We start from the raw sequence: 17,020 nt of genomic DNA, 5'->3' as shown, positions 1-17,020 counted from the left end.
TGTTGAACTCATGTGTGGTACCCATAGTAACCACACTAAGCAGGCGGGTTGATGACCGCAGGGCTGGCTTTGTCGCACCTAAGACGCTGCTGACCGTCTTCGGCCTGTGTATTTCAAAGCCAGCAGTTGGATGGTTATCCCGCCACCGGTTGGCTTTTTAAGTTCCAAGTGGTAGCGGAACCGTGTTAACCCTCAGTCGCCTCTTACGACACCCACGGGAAGAGAGGGGGTGGCCATATTCTTTAGTACCGTAGCCACACAGTACAAGTATTAAACATTATACATATTTACAATTCACAACTTAAGAAGTTATTGATTATAACTAACTATTGTGATTAATAAAATTATGATATGATTAAAATATGTATACTTGCTAAGTTCATATTAAAGTTTTTTGATAAGGAAGGGATGTAGTGTTTGTATATCGTAAGTTGACGAGCCAGTGCATCAGAGAGTACACAACAAGTTGTATATCTATTGCAAATTTATATCTAAATGAGATAGATTTTTATATGATTTTTGAAAAATCTATGTTTTTATTGCATCCAATATTAGAGAATATATTGAATTCAATACTAGAATTTAAGTCGGTTAGTTTGGTTTGGCCATTCTTCCACTGAGAGCTTTCAATAATAGAGTAGTGAAACCATTTTTTTGTGAATTTATTGAAATTAGATGTTGATGTCTTGTAGTTTATTCTATAATACTAGTGTCGAAGTAACTATTATCCTTGGTTTTAATCAACTCGTGGCGCCAAAATTACGATTTGAATATCCAAAATTTTTACCATCACAATCTAACAAATACCTTCACCCCGTAATATCCCACTGCTGGGTCTTTTCCCCATGTAGGAGAAGGATCAGAGCTTAATCCATCACGCTACTCCAATGCGAGTTGGCGTATATGTACCCTACTATGAGTAACGGTCGTTATCAGGTGTACATGATAACAACCGAGACCGACGGCTTAACGTGCTCTCCAAGGCACGGTGGAGAAATCCACGAGGACTGCACAAACATACCTGCAACTGCCAGCGCAACAGCCACAAACCAGTACTATAACCGTTGCGCCAACGTGTCCTCAACAAATAGCGATTCGTGGTAAATGCATTTTAAGGACACACTATTTATGACGAATCTGAGTAACTAGCTTTTAATAAGGTCTACGGCCCTAAGGGTTAAGAAACTTCTTCGTCTTTAAACATTCATATTGGCAGGACAAAGTGGTATCCAAGTGACAAAACCTTAGATATACGGACCGAACTTTGGTAAAAGTCTGAAATTAAATTGAAATTAATTTTTATTTTTGTAACTATTTATTATAACTTCATTAATTACTAAGGATTTGTTGTTCTTTGACACTGCATTTTCTTTGGTTTATATTCCGTGTCTGCATATATATGTCAATAGGCCTCTAAAATGGTCAGCCTGTATAAAGACCACCAAGTAATTTAAATTTATGATTTTTTTCATATAACTTCATGCACGAAATTCAATCCCAACAAATTTCCAATTGAAAATTAAATACCAAAGAGTCAATTTAGCAGTTAAAATAAGAAAAGTTATAAAAGTTAAAAATGGCGTATATAAAGTTCGTAACAGCGTGATTCTCTGAATCTAAACGGTAGCTGAGTTTCGCTTGAGGTGTGAAGAGCTGTCTAGACCCCGAACTTTTCTCATAAACCAGCCTCCGTTCGAAATACGCTTTCAATTACGTGGTATTAATTACGATTTGTTAAAAGGTTGAATTTGTTCGAAATTAGTTTTATAGCATCTGTAAAATAAGGAAACTATTATAAAAGACATAAGTTGGTTGACTAATTTCTCATCGTACTGTTAATAATAAATTAAATACCCGTAGTTTTGGGTGACGTTTGAAATGTCTACGAATAGAATTGAAGTTTAAAGATTTCTTACTAGGTTTAAGGTACTAACAGATCCATTTATACGAGACTTCTCGCGACATACATATCCCAATATTCTATCGACGTTGCAGACGCCAAAGTCAGCTCCAAGTCAGTCTTGTCCAAATACATATATCTATACAAATTAATATTATTGGAGTGTCTGTTTGTAATATTAAAATAACCGCTTTTTACTAAATGCATATGGATGTATACACGATACATATACCAAAATAACATTTTTTACAATTTTTATCTGTCTGTCTGTTTGTTCCAGATAATCTCTGAAATGGTTGGACCGATTTTGACGGGACTTTCACTGACAGATAGCTGACATAGTAAGAAGTAACTTAGGCTACTTTTATTTTAGAAATTCATTTATTTTGTAACTACGAACTGAACAATAATTTTTTTGTTAAATTCCACGCGGAGGAAGTGGCGGGCACAACTAGTTTAGTAATAATGTAACCTATTATATTTTTTTCCAAAAGAATCAGAGAAAACTTTTTAACGAAAAAATATTTAACCATTGTTTGTGATACATGCAAATATAACAAACAAAATTGAACACGACCATTTGGTTCCAATTTGGCAATTTGGGACCAAACAAGCTGATTGGAAGCACAGACTCAATAGGGTTGGCAAGCCAGAGCGATGAGTATAAAAGTAACAGCTGATAGCACCCGCGCCCGCTATAGGCCTCTCGACCTCACAATACACGTGACATTATAAATATATCAAGGATGTAAATGTTTGGATGTGGTATCTAAAAACTTTAATAACCCTATTCGGTTGGTACATAGCCGAATTTAATTGTTTGTTTTTTTATTATTTATAAAACAAGGTCGGCAAACAAGCGTAAGACTCACCTAATGGTAAAGCGATTACCGTAGCCTATAGACGCCTGCAACGCCATAAGCCCTATCCGAACCTACCCCCAATCCCTCCCAGGAGCTTTGATCACCTTACTCATCCCAGGAACACAACACTATTTGAAAGCAGCTACTTAGCTGTGATTTTCTGTAAGGTCAAAGTACTTCCGCATTAGAGCATCGTGGTGGATTAAGCTCTGATCCTTCTCCTAAATGGGGAAAGAGGCCTATTACCAGTAGTGGGATATTACAGGCTGAAGCGTATAAAGTACTTCCCAAGTCAGGCTGCTCCAGATTTGAGCAGGATACTTCCTGTTGTGCCCTACCTCAGTTGAGTCAAATTATTTAGGTTTTGTCCTAGAGTGTTTTTAGTTCTGAACACATGATAAACTTTTAAATTATTATTGCTCGAATATTCAGACATGCCAGACTTAATTCAAAAATGGACAACATAATATAACATTTCATATCAATGGGAGCATATTGATCTGAGTAAATTTAATTGAATGCTGTACATTGAAGTGTTATAATATTGTTTTTGAAAACACTGTAAATTGATACTGGAGATAGATCATGATTTTTGTAATATTTTGTCTATCTTTGTCTTCGTATTGGTCACGCATTACATTAAAGTACTGGATAACATAAATTTAAAACGAAACTTAACAGAATTTGAATTCTTACTACAAGCTCATATTCTGGTAATATTTATCATGAAAGTCATCGCATCACCCATCGTGAAGTCATGAATAAAACTAGTCGCTTTTTGTAGTTCCGACCAATCTTTCAACTTATTACGCACGCACGGCTTGGGGAGTAAGCTGGTGGACGCGTGACGAGAGCGTTACGAAAAGTGTGATCGGGCGAGGAGAACGGAGCAAGAGAGAGAGCTCAGAGAGCTCTTTCTCTCATAGCCGTTTCGTTATCGTATATCTAAGATATATCTAGATATATATCGTTTCGTATATCTAAGACACAGTGCAGGATTATTGTATAGATGTTTTACTTCAGTCGTGTGGTCTAAAGCACATTCTTATTTTATTTTATTTTCTATAAGTATTACTATAGATAACATTTTGCGACCGTAAATTAATTTACTAAAAATATATATTGCCTACTCCATGAGATGAATTAGACGATGCTCCTCGTACGTAGTTTAAGCCTAGCGAGCCAATCAGGCCAAATGTTTTTTGCGGCAGTATCAAGCCCCGAGCGGGTCCTTATTTCCTGTAAAGTTACCGAAACATTTACTATCGGTTCTCGTTGCGAATATATTGAAAAAGTATTGATAATAATATAATTTATAGCGTAAATAAAATTCCCTTAACTTAGTCATGACATCCTTAAAATCATGAGATATAACATTTTGCTTGCTATTTAAGAATTTAAATTATAATAAAATTAGTTTAAGAAGCGTTAGTTAATTTAAAGCGCTTCAATCTTAAGGCTTTAATAATATTAAAAAAAAAACAATCCCTTGAAGGATGTGGAATTTTTTAATATTTTTTTAAATTAATAAATCATATAAATAAATAAATATCATATAACATACATATACGGTCGTCTGTTCCTATGGTAAGCATCTTAATGGTTGTATTACAGGTAACAGCCGACTGTTATAACTATATATTTTTTGATAAATTAACATAGAAATAATAAATATATAAATACAAATATTACACCCAGACTCAGGCGGGAATCGAACCCGCAACTCGCGGAACAGAAAGCAGGGCCACTACAAACTGTGCCAACGGGCTAGTCAAATGCCAATAAGCAAGACAAAGCGTCTTGATCTTCTAAAAAATTAGGAATTTCAAATACATTTTATGTGGTCATTAAATGGGTTAAGTAATAGCAAAGGTTAACGGGATAGATAATTAAAAATATAAAACTTCGATCATTCGATGCCTTCTAGTTACAATAGTAGGAGATGTACAAAAATGGCTCCTTCCGATCCCAAGCCATCGTCGAGAATGTGCCTAACAACCGGTCTTCTTATTTTTGGCGAACGAATAAAACGTTTTGTATCGGGAATTGAATCGACTTTTGACCACTGACGATTCTTGTTCTGATCCTCTAAATGTTACCCGTGGGTTGGATTACATCAGGAATCCCTTTTTTTCCTTTTCGTTTTGCCAGAAAGTAAATCGCAAAATCCTTTTCTGATTATGAAATCTTATTATGCAAGTAATCATTGACTTTGTTAATAACACTAATTCAAAAAAGATTTTAGTAGTCCGTTGGAGAAGTTTTTTGCCCTGATTTCTGTTCCGCGGGTTGCGGGTGCTATTCCCGCCTCAGTCTGGGTGTTTTATTTCTATGTATATTAATAAAAACACAAGCATTCAGTTGCACATAGGAAAAGACGACTTTGTGTATATTTTATAGGATATTGATTTATTTATTTATCATTATAAAATATTCAATAACATAGATGAAGTTTACGCATAAAGAGCATACGAACTCTGATTTATAATATTGTTAATTTAAATAAAAAACAATAAATATTGTTAATTAAAACGAAAAAAATGTTTTTTAAATATAGAAATAAAACTGGATATCTGGAAAAAAAATCGTTCCACTTTTAAGTATAGAAACCCTTATCAAGTAAGCAGTTCAAGAAAGGCTGAATTTCTCGGAAAATATGCCCGCAATTATAACGAGTGCTACTGGATCTGTCTCGACAACAATGGCCTTCGAGATCTTTCCGAGTGTTTATTATTCTTTGTTAAACGATGTCGGAGTTGAAATATTTAAGTCCGTTCCGAGATTATTCTCAAATATGGGGAGCCATTTAGGACATTGTGCGTTTTTTTAAACAGCTTTAAGCAGAATTCAATTATAGAAACAGACATCTTCAAGTATTGCCTATTTTTTTGCATTTTTTAATTCATCATCATCATTTCAACCTATTGCAGTCCACTGCTGGACAAAGATCTCCACAAGTTAAGTTAGAACTCATGGGTTTTGCCCCTAGTTACCACGCTGGCTGGCTGTGACCGCAGGGCTGGCTTTGTCGCACCAAAGACGCTGCTGTCCGTCTTCGATCTGTGTATTTCAAAGCCAGCAGTTGGGTGGTTATCCCACCATCAGTCGGCTTTTTAAGTTCCAAGGTGGTAGTGGAACTGTGTTATCCCTTAGTCGCCTCTTACGAAACCCACGGGAAGAGAGAGGGTGCCGATATTCTTTAATGCCGTAGCCACACAACTTTTGCATTGTTTGGGATACATTTCTTCAATTTAGTAACACAATAAATAGCCATTCTTCCGAATACAAATATATCGGAATAAATCGTGAACGTTATTTAAATAATTTTTTGTACTGTTTTTAATTGATTGCAATTCACGATTCAGCCTGTAATATCCCACTACTGGGCATAGGCCTCTTTCCCCATTTAGGAGAAGGATCAGAACTTAATCCACCACGCTGCTCCAATGCGGGTTGGCGGATATATTCCCTACTATGAGTAACGATCGCTATCAGGTGTACATGATAACAACCGGGACAGACGGCTTAACGTGCTCTACGAGGCACGGTAGGATGAATGCACTGTATTATATATATATATATAATGGACCCTTGTAAAAATATTTATATATTTTATTGTGCCTTAAACTGAAGTATTTCATTTTAATGTCGGTGTAGAAGGTTGATCTTGGACGGATATAAAACAATGGTGGATGAAGATATATTTATTTAAGAAAGATAGCAGATTTGACAATTGACGTCGCTTACAGTACGTATAATTTCCTAAATCATATAAATTATCTACACTTAAGTACACTATCAATTTTGCAAGTAAAATAAATTTAATATCAATTTCAATGATCATATTGAACGATTTCTGATACGAGAAATAAAAATATTTTCTTATAAAAAATAAACAAACGCTTTTGCCAATAATATTCGACCCTTACTAGAAATTTTTACTAAATGATTGTGTTTGCTGGCAAACGAAAAAAAACGACATTAATTACAGCGACAAGTAATACAACGTAGGTAAATGAAAAAAAGTCAAGTAAATACGCATTATCAAAGATTACTCCAAAAGTTGTAATTAGATCTCGTTGAAATTTAAATGTGACCACATGATAAGCATCGGCTTTCAATTAAATTAAAAATCATCAAAATCGGTACACCCAGTAAAAAACTATGCAGATTTTCAAGGGTTTCCCTCGATTTCCCTGAGATCTCATCATCAGATCCTGGTTTCCTTATCATGGTATCACACCTGGGATACCTCCTTTCCAAAAAAAAAGAATGATCAAAATCGGTTCATAAACGACGAAGTTATCCCCGAACATATATTAATAATATATACATATATACGGTCGAATTGAGTAACCTCTTCCTTTTTTGAAGTCGGTTAAAAAGGATTATTTACTCAAACATCTTCTTTTAATTTATAATGAACGACTTTCAAAAGAATTCATTTACATTTCTAGATCCACTTATTAGTCAAGAAACATGCCTAAAAAGTATAAGTTCACTAAGAAAAACCCAGCTGACCGTAATAACCGGGCAAAGTTCCCTACTTCCACTGATGAGGAGACTCGAATATTCACAAAGCATCCTCTCTTAAGGATGAAAATACAACCTATTATAGTATAAATTGTTCTGTGTCAGATGTCTCATTTAAGGCAAGCTTCACGCTGTAAGACAGATGTGTCTTGATAGGATATTTTTTGTTATGTATTCTACTGCTACACAATTTTTGATAAGAAAAAACAATTCAATATACTATTGTTTTTATTTCTTTATGCAATTAGGTTTTGATGTTCGTATATTCAATGTTACATGTGTATTTTTTTCAGTTAAAGGCGATGCGTATTGGTGATATTGCTAACCGCATCACCCTGTACAATTCTTTTTAGTTATCGTAATATAAAGACCAACCTCCTTTTACCTCCTTTCTCAGGTCGCTGGTGTATATTAAGGCTATTAATATTAACTTCTGTTTTAAAGATTAGATGAAAGCTGTTATTTAAAGTTTTGTTACTGTAAGTTTCATCTATATGATAATAGTACAGGTCCATTCTACCACATTTACTAAGTATTTCGAAATACCATAAGTTATTTAAAACTAAACATTTATTATAATCAAGCTAAAGATTTCTAAAAAACTTATTGTTGCCACAGTAACACAGGTTCCAAATATTGGTCCTAGTGATTTATCTCCGTATAAGAAAGTCTAAGTAATTCTGGTGTCATTCTTTGGATTCAGGGTCTCTGAATGTTAACATTTTGAAATTGAATATAGCAAAACGAACTTTTTGTAGAATATTTATTTATTTATTTATTTTACAGGAAAACTTACAGCTAAATTACATGGATTTAAATATACAAATAGGTACATAAAGGCCAATTAAAAGTTTCCACATATAGGTACACAAGTGAACTTAAATATAGGACAGACACGTGCACTAATGCGCTAACAAAAGACTAGAGGACTAAAGTTAAAAAAAAAAAAATAAAATAAAAATAAAAATTTGTTTCCCTAGGCCAACAGTCTACCTATGGTTAAAAAACTGATCAGCCATAAGACGTTTTAGATAGTGACTTGTAGTGTTAAATAGGTCTAAATCCAGTTTATCTGCAGTCTCGTTGAAAAATCTGCTCGCTCTCACCAATTAACGATTCTGGCTATGATTAGTTCTAGTACTGGGTATAAAGATTGAACAAAGTCTCCTAGGTGATGAAGGAACTCTCAGACCGATACGTTCTAATAGCTCGGGACAGTCGACCGAGCCATTTGCAATGTTCAATAAATAAGCTAGATCAGCTATGCGTCTTCTATTTTGTAGCGGTAGAACATGAAATTTACGACAGCGTCTCAAATATCCAGGTATACATTATTTTGTTCTGAATTGTAGATACGATAAAAAGCTAATAAGATATTTTTGTTATGCTATATGTACAGATTCTATTTTAAATGTTGAAGCAAACTAAGGCACTTTGCCTTGCATGCAACTATGATACCCTTTCTAGACAAGATGTGTACCAAAATCTGACGCCAGGAATAATTTTGGGTTCTCGTGTGTTATATAGCATTTGAATGCTCTGCATCGGTAATGTCTTGATCTGGAAAAGATTTTTTAGGTCAATTAAATGTCTTATTATGTGCAGCAAGCCTAAGGATTATTTTTAATCTGTGCTTATATTTAAAAAAAATGTTTAAGTGCTAATCTGACTACACTTAGGGTTCCATACGACCGTAATATTTTAAGCATTATTTATTTTATTACGATTATTTGCAAAGATTAAACTAAAAACTTGATATATAAACTATTTAATTTTTCGTATCATTATGCCGGTCTAAGTTATACATAATCTGTGATAATTTGACAAAATGAGGAAATATTAGTCATAGGACTTCGAATCTATAAGCACTATGTCCCTAATTATTTTACCTTTTTTTCTTAAAGAAGGGATTTCTAATTATAATTTTTGACCGCTGGAAAGGTTGATTTTGATATGATATTAAAAAAAATGTTTAGAATGATGTGTGTGTAATGTGTGGGTAACACAAAAATAAAATCGTACAAATTATAGTTGGAAAAAGACCCACTACAGCTAATGGTCTAGGCTACACACCAAATGAACAAATTGTCAGGTTATTGGCAAATGCATTTATCATTAGGTACTATAATGCTTAGACTGCATTACAGGTAAAGGAAGTCGTTTCGTAAAACCATAGCAACAACTGTTATTAAAAAATATTAATTCATTAAGGATTTGTTTAGTAAATAAATTTCACAAGAACATCTGTTTTCCATTAAAAACCTTCACAGAATATAATTGAAATGAATTCTATTCGTAAAGCCGCTGAAAATTCCGTAAAGACCACCGTCGATTTTATATTATACGACAAAACAAAGCAAGACTAGATAAAAAATACAATGAATAGGTATCAGTATAACATTCATATAATTTAGTTATCATAATCACTTCAGCCTACTACAGTCCACTGCTGGACATAGGTCTCCCCAAGTTTGCGCCAGACATTCCACTTTTCCGCAATCCTCATCCAGCCTACACCGGCAATTTTACGTACTGTCGATTGTTGATCCAGCGGGCTGGAGGATGTCCCACACTCCGTTTGCCAACACGCGGTCTCTAGTCGAGGACATTTCACGCACCACTACACAATTTTATTTATTATTTGATTATTAGCAGACATTAACCACAAATAATAGAACTATGATTGTTAACAAAAATCTCTTTTTATTAATATGACCGTTTATTTAATATATCACAGTGTCGCCCACAAAAGAAGAATAGTCATAGTCGCCCGCAAAAGAGGAATAGTCATGTATGGTGGTATATACATGGTGGTATATACATGGTGGTATATACAGTAAGTACATTATTAACAGCTTACATTGACGTCATTACTGTTTCCAAACGCGTGGAACCGTATTCGCTATTCCAATAAACCACCCTCGTAAAACACGTAAGACCTCTATCCAAGGGAATAGAGGCGTTAAAATATACAAAAGAAAACGATATAACTCTTATTTTGAGTTTCACTTTATATCCAAACTCGTAAAATATAACGGCAGGTACTAACGCCATAGCCTCGTCGCACATTGTAATACTGTAAGAATATATATACCGGCCACCAAAATAACCTTTAATACTGTGTGGCTACGGTACTAAAGAATATAGCTACCTCCTCTCTTTCTGTGGGTGTCGTAAGAGGCGATTAAGGGATAACATAGTTCCGCTACCACCTCGGAATTTAAAAAGCCGACCGGTGGCGGGATAACCATCCAACTGCTGACTTTGAAATACACAGGCCGAAGACGGGCAGCAGCGTCTTCGGTGCGACAAAGCCAGCCCTGCGGTCACCAACCCTTCTGCCCAGCGTGGTGACAATGGGCAAAACACATGAGCTCACGCTATTTTTGGCGTAGTTTGTCCAGCAGTGGACTGTATAGGTTGTAATAATGATGATGATGAACAAAATAACCTTTGAAAATGTTTTTATATGAATTAATTCAGAAGTAAGTAAATACAATAATAAAAGTCTTACACTCAACGCCTCTGGCTCAGTTAAGATACCTGTGTCAAAGTCCCGAAAACGCACAAAACAAAATCAAATACCCAGACCGCAACCATCATCTGCATGGTCTTTATGGAGCATTATTTTATCTCGTGCAGCTAGGTACTTTTTAATCCACTACGATGGCATACAATCGTACGGTGAACCTGATGGTAAGTATTGGCCTACCTCCACATACGTATATGTAGACATACATAGTGCATCTTCAACTTACTGTGTAATAGTCTTCTGATTTGTCACCGGGTGCATACTAATGTCAGCAATTGTTCTTAAATTGGGAAGTATTTATTGTTTGGAATGCAACACTATGGTTCGCTAAATCCAATTGACTAATACATGTAGTCAAAAACAAGTGAGGACACGGCAGGAAATACCCTGCTCAAAATCTGGAGCAGCCCGACTGGGGAAGTACATTACAGAAGATACACAGCTAAATAATACTGCTTCAAGCAGTGTTGTGTTCCTGTGACGATTAAGGTGACTAGAACTCCTGAGGGGATTGGGGCTAGGGTCGGGGACACACTTGCGATGCTTGTAGTATTGCAGGCGTCTATTAGGCAACTACCGTAATCACTTACCCCGCCGGTGAGCCGTATGCTTGTATGCTGAGGCTTGCATACAAGCATACGGCTCATCTGTAGGTAGTTGTATAAAAAAAAACTAACAGAAAAATTGTACAATATGCGACGACACTTAAGGGCTACGCCAATAAAACTTGAGGTTAATACATAGGACCTTTATTAGATCATATAGTTATATATTGTCAGTTTGCGATCAATAAAAATGTTATAAAAATTCAAACGATACAGTAAAATACCCTTTATTGTTACATAAGAGAAGGCAGTAGTATTCTTGATATTACATCTTATATGAATATCACCCATGATGTTAATGTGTAGTTTGCTTAGGAAATATATTCATATCGATTCAGTTAGTACTTGTATTATATTTTCTAAAGAAAATGACTTAGTGTTTAGTCTTGAGCTGGTCTTCTAAAGTAATGTATCAATATTATCAATCAAAGTTGAACTGAATTATAAAATAAAGTGATTCAATGCTGGGAAAACGCCTCTTTTCCTGAAAAAAAAGAGATCCCTATTAAAAGTAAAGATTTATTAACCACGGTAACAACGTACGGTAGACGTACTACTAAGTCAAACACCTGGATTCCAAAAACATATTATTTTTACTATATATATGTATAAGTGGCAATGAAACACGTAAATATTGGTGCCAATATAACTTTTGTCAGAACCAAAATCAAAATTACAAATTACTCAACGCAATTATGCTTCAATAGAACTTTTAAATCGTCATTTTGCAAATGAAAATAAAATATTCATCTCTATAATAGTATTCTAGAAAAATTACTACCTATTGAAAAGTTATTTTAATAATTGTGTTTGCAGGCAAACGAAGAAAAACCGACTTCAATTATATCGACAAATAATACAACGTAGGTCGACGAAAAAATAGTCAAGTAAATACGCATTATCAAAGATTACTCCAAAAGTTGTAATCAGATCTTAATAAAATTTAAGTGTTACCACATGATAAACATCGGCTTTCGAATAAATTAAAAATAATTAAAATCGGTACACTCAGTAAAGAGTTATGCGGATTTTCGAGAGTTTCCCTCGATTTCTCTGGGATCTGATTATCAGATTCTGGTTTCCTTATCATGGTACCAAACTAGGGATATCTCCATTCCAACAAAAAAAGAATTATCAAAATCAGTTCATAAACGACGGAGTTATCCCGTATATATATATTATATATATATATACGGTCAAATTTAGTAACCTCCTCCTTTTTTGAAGTCGGTAAAAAAATGAAATAATACAAGATTTTTATGTTATTTTGTTTTTGTTTTTTTTTTTATTTCTTCTATAAAAATGTGTTTCAATTTCGTTGTAATATATAAACTATTGACCAATACAATCCTAATATAATACTATCATGTCCCTTCATAATTCTTGCTTCCAGTAAACCATCTGGTAACAAAATACGAGAAACTCACGCACTTATTTCAACTAACGCAAAGGGACGCAGCGTCCTGTACGTGATGAAGGGATATAACTCAACTTGATCCTACGTGCCCGATAGTTCAGATACTGTTGTACAAACATTCCTGCATCAATATTGTATCGATGACTGAAGTCGCTTACAATTTTACTTAAGTGACAATTCTTTAAGACTTGAGACAAATCAAAGTTATTCACCTAAATAGGCTTTTAAAACACTTCTGAAATATTAGAAAATATAATCAATACATTTAATAAAATGGTAGGAAAGTCAAAACTGTACATTAAATATTTTTTTAAAAGAATTCTACAATCGATACCGAAGCCAAAAATATAGTTTTTAGAACTTTTGTCTGTTTGTCTATTTGTCTGTATGTATGTCCGGGATAAATTCAAAAAGTACTGCATGAATTTACTTCAAATTTGGCACGAATATTATTAAGAAGGGTCAACATATAGGCTACATATTATAAAACAGTGAACCTTTATTTCTTCAACGCATTCTGTAACAACGTGTAATCTAACGACGTATATTTCAATATTGTTGTTATTATGTTAATAACCATACTATAAGCTAGCTTCACACTATAAATAAAGATATTCTGTAGTATTTTTAATATCAGCATTGCACCCGTGCGAAGCCGGAATGGGTCGCTAGTTATTAATAAATAAACGCCTTACAGTCAAAGACCCCCACTAGGATTAGCTCCTGAGTCGCGGGTAAAATAATAACATCACACTACTAAACATAGAAACATCAAGATTAACTATCTAAAGGGATATAGCTTTAAAAATTTCCCCTTTCTAATATAAAGAACATTCTTCGTGTAACTGAAAAAATATAGGAAGTCTTTAGTCGCGAGTATATGAGAAAAGAAAGGGTAAGTGGAACAAATAGGCAGCAACGAGACAGCTCAGAGCAATCTCGCGTCGGTAATATAGAGCCAGGATTGCTGGTGCAACATCCTCACATTTCACTGTGTAAGAGTAAAACGGCCATTTAAGCTCAGACAATCTTCTCCAACAGTTATCATGTATAAACAAATAGATACGGACAGTAGATTTGAACAAACTAAATTATAAAAATAAGATAAATAACGAGTGTTTTAGACCACATGATGTAAAACTTACGAAACGTAACTCTCTCTCTTTCAATCTTCACTAACTTCTAACTATCTACCTATAAAATTCCGTTCGTCTCGCCCGATCACACTTTTCGTATCTTTCATAAGTTTCACTTTATAAAATGGTTTCCAGGCAATCGATATAGAAACGCCTAGCAATTTTGTACGTACGCGTTAAAAGTGAAAATACGAAATTATATAGAATAGTTTTCTCATTTCCCATTCAATCTTTTTCTCATCCCAAGTCAAGCATATGTAAAGAATTTTTGTTGTTAAAACAAAACTGAGGTAAAATTTTGAAAGGTAACTGAGGCTTTAAATTATGACTCATTTATGATTGTATATTTTAAAGAGTATTCAAAGTCTAACTATAACTTAAAACTATAAGTATTAGCAGTGATCGCGTAATCTTAAAAAATTATACTGTAAGCTCTTATTGAACGTAACATCTTATTATTAACTAGCGACCCGCCCCGGCTTCGCACGGGTGCAATGCTGATACTAAATATACTACAGAATGTCTTTATTTATAGTATGAAGCTAGCTTATAGCATGATTATTAACATAATAACAACATTCAAATAGGTATGCCTCGTTAGATTACACGTTGTTACAGAATGCGTTGAAGAAATAAAGGTTCACTGCTAGTTCCCCGTAGGTGATAGCGTGATAATATGTAGCCTATATGTTGACCCGACTTCTTAATAATATTCGTGCCAAATTTGAAGTAAATCCATACAGTACTTTTTGAGTTTATCCCGGACATACATACAGACAAACAGACAAAGTAACAGACAAACAGACAAAAATTCTAAAAACTATATTTTATTCCCCAAGTATTCTTTTAAAAAAATATTCAATGTACAGTTTTGACTTTCCTACCATTTTATTATATGTAGAGATAACAAGCTGACCGGACATAATGTCGTCCCGTCTTGCGAATCATCGTTACGTATTTAAAAGTTCTATAGGTACTACGTTTTTTTTCACAAAATTTTGAAGTTATACTCCTTTTAGCGCGTTAGGGAAAAATTATGAGAGTAATTTTTTATGATGCACGCGTACATACCGTCACAAAAAAACCGACACCCTAAAGTTAGCTATTCAATTAAGTATAACTTCTTACGTGCGTGCGTAAATATGTACACACACTTCCATAATTCCATAAATTATTTAAATTTCTTCTTAGCTTCTAGTGATACATTTAATGATTCACTTTTATTTATATAGTTCAGCATTACCTGATTTATGTTCGTACAGCTGTTCCATCGCAGTCAAATAAAAACTAAATATAATTCTAAACGTCAATACCTGTATAGGTTCGTTTCGAGGTGCGTTGTTTTGTTTGAGTAATTTACAACTCCGCCGTGTTTTTCACGCGTATGCAAAAACAAAAATTTGAAATTCAATATGCGGCAATATGCGGCGCCATCTGGCGGTTTCATGCATGTAGTTTATATAACAGAACTGTGTGTACGAATTATTTACGAAAGCCGCAAACTTTTTTTTTTCATTGTATTTTTATTATACGAAACGAAAATTGCAGTCAATGATTTTGTTCTCATGTTTTTGTATAGGTTTTATTTATTTGCATTTTGTTTGTTGCTATGGCTGGGTTTTGCTTTACAATTTAGATTTTATCGTATTATATATCGAAGTATTAAAGATTTCTCTTCTTTTGTTAGGTAATAAATCGTTAAATCTACCTTAACTGAAATTTTTTATAGTATATAAATAACGCTTCAGCCTGTAATATCTCACTGTTGGGCCTCTTTCCCAATGTAGAAGAAGAATCAGAGCTTAATCCATTACGCTGCTCCAATGCGGGTTGGCGGATATGTTCCCCACTATGAATAACGTAAGCTATCAGGTGTACATGATAATAACCGGGACTGATGGCTTAACGTGCTTTCCGGGGCGCGGTGGGGAGACCCACAAGGACTTCACAAACACCCAGACCACGGCAAACGTCTGTATGATCAATAAAAATATAAATAACATTGGTTGAAAATTAATTTAATCGTCATTTAAATAAGTTATCAAACATCGTAATAAGCAGTTACATTAATTTTACCTTGTTAGTGTTTTAGAATAAACTGGGATTCTCATCTAGGATTCCCTGTCGATGGCTTATTGGTTCAATGGCTCGGTTATAGAAAGCGTAACAAAGAGATTTACTTATCCAATTGTAATATTTAACTCCACAGTAAAAACATAACAATGTGCAATTAATTTTAATAAAGTTCACAGTAAAAATGTAAATTATGCTGTCAACGAAAAATGCAATATGTATCCGACGTCCGGTCTAATGGTAATAAAACGCTTTAATTCAAATTTATAGCGTGCATTACCGACCGATGTGGCTGGACCGCGGCGAATATTTAAATCGTAAATTTAAAACAAGCATTTCGCATTTTTCCTAGGTTTATAACCTTTTATCGCGGCTCAGTCGGTACGAACCGGTTTTCACTAATTATAACCGAATTTATTCGGTTCTATAATATTTTTTTTCAACTGCAAGTCGAGAGGCAGTCCGTTACAATGTGGGCATAAAAGTTGTTATTAACTAGATTTGTAAATGAAGGCTCTCGCTATCTATATCTATATTATCTAGCTATCTATTTATATATAGTCGATCGCGTATTTTATTAAAGTATGTTACCTGAATGACAGTTTACACTTAGAAATTCGTTGACCTAATTTACTGACTCAGTTTATATATTGTTACAAACGCCTAGCAAAAATAAAAAGCAAATGCTTTAAAATAATACAAAAAGAATCGATAGAATTCAGAGAACATCTTTATAGAATGTCGATGAAATAATAAACTTTCCTTCGAAATATTATAAAATTTTAACAAAAATATTTTGATAAACGTCAAACAAATATTCGACTATATTGAATTCCTTTGATCGTCTTCATAATTACTTCCTCACTTCCATTACTTCCATTACCAAGATTTTAATTAAGCAAAATGAATTCTTTCGAAGAGTTGTATCGTAAAGAATGCTTAATTTTTTTTAAGGTTAACG

The sequence above is a fragment of the Melitaea cinxia genome, chromosome 4 (assembly GCF_905220565.1).
Source record: "Melitaea cinxia chromosome 4, ilMelCinx1.1, whole genome shotgun sequence".
NCBI classification, from domain to species: domain Eukaryota; kingdom Metazoa; phylum Arthropoda; class Insecta; order Lepidoptera; family Nymphalidae; genus Melitaea; species Melitaea cinxia.
The sequence above is the reverse complement of the archived record's forward strand: the minus strand, read 5'-3'. Positions refer to the sequence as shown.